Raw genomic sequence first — 6,190 nt, 5'->3', positions numbered from 1 at the left:
CGACTGACTGACAATGATCTGTAGCACAGCGCTGCTGTTATGGAAACCTGAGGGCGCAAGACAACCACCTTTTTTTTTTTTTTTAAACTGCTGAGGCTAATGTCAGCGCTTGTGGATTACTTGAGATCCGACAAGGCGTCACATACAACTGGAGTTAAGTTACCGAGCCTCTCCCATGCAGGTTTTCTTCCTGTGGCGAGTGAAATAATTATACTGTGTCACACATCATCAAACCAGATTACCCAGTTTATATCCAACTGTGGGACCAAATCAAGTGAGTAAACTGCAAGCTTAATGTCTTGTCACGTATCATGTCCAAGAACTTGTGAACAAGTATGGTGACTATAATAATAATGGATTAGATTTATATAGCGCTTTTCTTTCAAGCAGTTAACCCGGGGGGCAGCAGCCTGCGGCTCTTTAGCGCCGCCCTTGTGGCTCCCTGGAGCTTTTTCAAAAATGGAAAAAGATGGGGGGGAAATATATTTGTTGTTTTAATAATGTTTCTGTAGCAGGACAAACATACAAAAACCTGCCGAAATCCTACTATGTTTTTTTTATGTATTTGGCCAGCGCCGTTTTGTCCTACTAACTTTGGCGGTCCTTGAACTCACCGTAGTTGGTTTACATGTACAACTTTCTCAGACGCTGCCACAGAAAAAAGTAAGTCCCAATGATTGTCACACACACTACGTGTGGTGAAGTTAACCTCTGCATTTAACCCATCACTTTGTTAACTCCCTGGGAGGTGAGGAGAGAAGTGAGCAGCAGCGGTGGCCACACTCGGGAATCATTTTGGTGATTGAACCCCCAATTCCAACCCTTGATGCTGAGTGCCAAGCAGGGAGGTAATGGGTCCCATTTGTATAGTCTTTGGTATAACTCGGCCGGAGTTTGAACTCACGACCTACCGATCTCAGGGCGGACACTCTAAAGACAAGTTGTATGCCACTCCTTCTTTGTCTCATTTTGTCCACCAAATGTTTTATGCTGTGCATGAATGCACTAAGGTGAGTGTGAGAGCCATATACTCTTTCTGTCTGTGCAGCAGATGAGAAGTGAGGCAGACACAGGCGATGCCTCCACGGCTACACACAGGGCGTGTGCGTGCGAGGGGGGCGCATGCTTGCGGCCACGTGGAAAAGGGAGGTCTTGAGGCAGCAAGTACCTGTGCCTCAAGGTAGGGGGCGATATATTGTCAACTTGCAGTTCAATGCCTCAGCAGTACTCTGACTCGCCACACTGGGAGAAGTGGGGGTGCTCAAGCTAGCAGACACAGGTCTCCCCAGTGGAACCCAGCATTTTTTTATTTTACTTTATTTTAGACAGTATTTATAACAAACATGGCGGTTTTTTTTTAGACTAAGCCAGTGTTTGTGGGTGTTTTTTGTCAGATGCAAAAACATTGTTTAATTTTTTGGAATTAAACTAAATTAAATGAATGTTTCTGCCAATATGGAGGATTATATACTGTATCCAAGATGAAATACTTCTCTAAACTGGACTTTAAGACAAAATGAAGGCGGCCATACAAATTACGTTTTCATGGAGGATAGCTATTGCTGCTTCAGATACAAATACAGAAAGGTAAAATACACTCACAATACTTGATTTATTTTGTTAAAAGCAAATGGGACCAAAAAGTATTTAATAACAACTTTATCAAATAGTTTTTAGGACCCATTTATCATATCATAAAATCATTATGATAACGTTTTTATGAAAGCAAATAACTCCCTTTTTTCCTGTAACTCTAATGTGCAACCTAAATCAACAATGACTAGAGCTGCACATATGAATTTACGTAAAAAAAATAAAATAAAATAAAAAATAAAAGTATGTATGCCTCACCTGGTGTTTAGTTCACCGCACGTCACTGCTGTGTGGTATGTTTTAAAAAACAACGGCCATTGTTAAAATGTGTGCACAAAAATATTGACAAAACCAATGCATTGGTGACTATTTGACTTGACTTGCACGCGGGTTGACAAGCTTTGACTTTTCCAAATGGAGGAGGAGGTAGCACAAATGTGCGCTGACAAACACAAACAGTTACAGGAGGACAATGTGGCTGAACGTGACAATGCTGGGCAAGGAGTTGAGGGAAAAAAATGTGTTGTAAAAATGACACCCAAGGCTCGAGGTCACAAAACTGAAAGTTTGCAGGGGGAAAGTAAATCAAAGTTTGCAAAGACTCTCAATACTGAAAGAGAGGGTCGTTGCCGTGTTAAATTACAAAACACGTTCACATTGTTGTCTGTTAAAGGATGAATTTGGTTTATGGATTTATATGATAAAACCAGAAAAGTGCACATAACTTTGTTGAGTCTGTTGCCAGATGATGAGTGTACTAAACAAATGTTCAATTTAATGTCTTATCAAAGGTGAATAAATCTACAGCCTCAAACAAAAGCAAAAGTTCTACCACTACTTCTGCTCACATAAAAGCAGAGGCGGACAAGGTAGGACTTATTGCCCGTGCTATTGCTTTAAAAGAGATGCACCCTGGACAAGTCGCCACCTCATCGTAGGATCAACACAGATTGACAACATTTACACTCACATTCACACACTCGGGCCAATTTAGTGTTGCCAATCAAACTATTACCAGGTGCATGTCTTCGGAGGTGGGAAGAAGCCGGAGAACCCGGGGGGAACCCACACAATCACGGGGTGGACATGCAAACTCCACACAGCAAGATCCCAAGTGCAAGAGCGAACCCAGGACCTTTGTATTGTGAGGCAGTCCAGGGTGTACCCCGCCTTCCGCCCGATTGTAGCTGAGATTGGCTCCAGCGCCCCCCGCAACCCTGAAGGGAATAAGCGGTAGAAAATGGATGGCATGCATTGGAGGAGCATGCAGCAGTTCTAAAAATTAAACAAGATGAGCAGGCAGCAGCTCTAAAGAGGGAACAGGATGAACAAGCAGAGGCTATAAGGAGGGAAAAAGAGCAAACGGAAGTGGATGCTCAAATAGCAGCCCACAATGCTAAATTGTCTGTCCTCAAGAAGCCAGTGTTTCTGGCAGGAACAAAAGGTCTGATGGAATGGAGTCCTATTATAGGCAAGGGACAAAACCAAAAAAAGTGCCTGCTCAGCCTGTACAACAACTTCAGCTGTCTATTAAAGCTGCTCCTTCAGAGCTTCACAAAGCCAAGAATGCACCAAACAAGATTCATTCACACCCTCAACAATACAAACAACCATCTCGCTCATCAACTTTGGATCCGGTGGAAAACCAATCAAGGCAAAAATTACCTCAAGCAGCTCAATAATTTCAAGGCAATATCACAATACCAGGTGAAGTCCACACTATATTACAAAGGCAAAATGAAATGACGGCACTACTGGTTCAAGCACAAACCTCCCAATGGCTTCCACACAGACAAATTCCGTTTTTTGAAGGTGACCCATTGCTGTTTCAGGCTTTAATAAAAGCATTTAAGCATTGTCCATCAATCCATCCATTTCCTACCGCTTATCCCTTTCGGGGTCGCGGAGTAGTTTACCAAAGGACAGCAATCCAAGGCCTCTCAGCCACAAAGCCGCCCTCCCAATTGTGCCTCTCAGTGCACGACGCGCTTACATCTTTCTCACTGCGAAATAAAGAAACATGACAGATGATTCATGTCAAATTAATGCCAATAAAGTTGCATATTGTTAAAAATTGTATTTCCAAACGTGTGAGTGTGGATGGTGTGTTGCATAAAGACAGCTGAAAAACAAAACGCTCAAACAGCTGTTCACTTTATTTCCCCATTTGACAATGAATGGAATAAGGCTATCAAACAACTGAACTATTTGACTATGCATTAGATCTGTTCTTCTGTTTTAGAATAAACAATAGCATGGTGAGTGTGAAGTCATCATTTCGTCAGTCGTTCGGATACAGCGCATATATTACTTTTTCATCTTCTTTTCTGCTACTTGCAGCCAGACACAGGACCGCCGTCTGAGTTGTGGGCGTGTTGTGGCTCGCTGAGAAGCTTGATGAAAAATGAAGTTAGAAGAAAGAAAGATGACTTTAATTCACAATCACTTATGAGCTTGTTTTGTCTTGTAGGTTTACATTTAAAGTTTAGCGCTCAGATTTACTTTTAAAATGTACATTTCAGATTTAGATTCATGATTTAAATTTCGATGCAACATTTAACATTTTGATTTTGATTTAACATTTACAAACCCCGTTTCCATATGAGTTGGGAAATTGTGTTGGATGTAAATATAAATGCAATACAATGATTTGCAAATCATTTTCAACCCATATTCAATTGAATATGCTACAAAGACAACATATTTGATGTTCAAACCGATAATTTTTTTTTTTTGTGCAAATAATTATTAACTTTAGAAATTGATGCCAGCAACACGTGACAAAGAAGTTGGGAAAGGTGGCAATAATACTGATAACGTTTAGGAATGCTCATCAAACACTTATATGGAACATCCCACAGGTGTGCAGGCTAATTGGGAACAGTAGGGTGCCAGGATTGGGTATAAAAGCAGCTTCCATGAAATGCTAAGTAATTCACAAACAAGGATGGGGCGATGGTCACCACTTTGTAAGCAAATTGTCGAACAGTTTAAGAACAACATTTCTCAATGAGTTATTGCAAGGAATTTAGGGATTTTACCATCTACGGTCCGTAAAATAATCAAAACGTTTAGAGAATCTGGAATAATCACTGCACGTAAGAGATGATATTACGGACTTTTGAGCCCTCAGGCAGTACTGCACAAAAAACAAAGACGATATCAGTGTGTAAAGGATATCACCACATGGGCTCGGAAGCACTTCAGAAAACCACTGTCAGCAACGACAGTTGGTCGCTACCATAAGTGCAAGTTAAAACTCTAATATGCAAAGCCAAAGCCATGTATCAACAACACCAAGGAACGCCGCTGGCTTTGCTGGGCCCGAGCTCATCTAAGTTGGACTGATGCAAAGTGGAAAGGTGTGGTCTGACGAGTCCTTATTTCAAATTATATTTGGAAACAGAGGACGTGGTGTCCTCCAGAAAAAAGAGGAAAATAACCATTCGGATTGTTATAGGTGCACAGTTCAAAAGCCAGCATCTCTAATGGTATGGTGGTGTATTAGTGCCTAAAGCATGGGTAACTTACACGTCTGTGAAGGCACCATTAATGCTGAAAGGTCCATACAGGTTTTGGAGCAACATATGTTGTCATCCAAGCAACGTTATCATGGACGCCCCTGCTTATTTCAGCAAGACAAGTGTTACAACAACGTGGCTTTGTAAAAAAAAAGAGTGCGGGTACATTCCTGGCCCGCCTACAGTCCAGACCTGTCTCCCATGGAAAATGTGTGGCGCATTATGAAGCATAAAATACGACAGCAGAGACCCCGGACTGTTGAACGACTGAAGCTCTACATAAAACAAGAATGGGAAAGAATTCCACTTTCAAATTACTTTCCTCAGTTCCCACACATTTATTGAGTGTTGTTAAAAGAAAAGGATGTGTAACACAGTGGTGAACATGCCATTTCCTAACTACTTCGGCACGTGTTGCAGCCATGAAATTCTAAGTGAATTATTATTTGCAAAAAAAAATAAAGTTTATGAGTTTGAACATCAAATATGTTGTCTTCGTAGTGCATTCAACTGAATATGGGTTGAAAAGGATTTGCAAATCATTGTATTCCGTTTACATTTACATCCAACACAATTTCCCAACTAATATGGAAACTGGGTTTGTAGATTTAGTTTCAACATTTATATTTAGATTCAACATTTATATTTAAATTCATTATTCAGATTTTGGTTTAATATTTACATTTAGTTATATCTAACTTTTAGATTTATACTAAACATATACATTTAGATTGAAAATTTAACGATAATTGTCGGGTTCAAACACTGATGACATCTATTAAACAAGACAATAAGCAAAGAATCAAACAGAGACAGAATTCAATTTGGACTCACTTGGGGAGAGACGCCGGAACACTCTACTCTTGTACAATTTCCAGCCTGCTCTGGCGAAAGATTGTATGCCTCTTTCCTTCATTTGGATTTTCTCTGACCACATGTCCACAGCTGCTTCCAAAAGGGAAGTTGGTCATAAACAACATTATCTTTGGTTACAGAACACTTCACAGAAAACGTCGTAAACGAGTTAAAAAAAAGATTCGTAAAACAGTTCAAAAAGAGGTTCGTAAAACCGTTCA

Source organism: Nerophis ophidion, linkage group LG09 (assembly GCF_033978795.1).
Source record: "Nerophis ophidion isolate RoL-2023_Sa linkage group LG09, RoL_Noph_v1.0, whole genome shotgun sequence".
NCBI classification, from domain to species: domain Eukaryota; kingdom Metazoa; phylum Chordata; class Actinopteri; order Syngnathiformes; family Syngnathidae; genus Nerophis; species Nerophis ophidion.
This window is presented reverse-complemented; position numbering follows the sequence as displayed.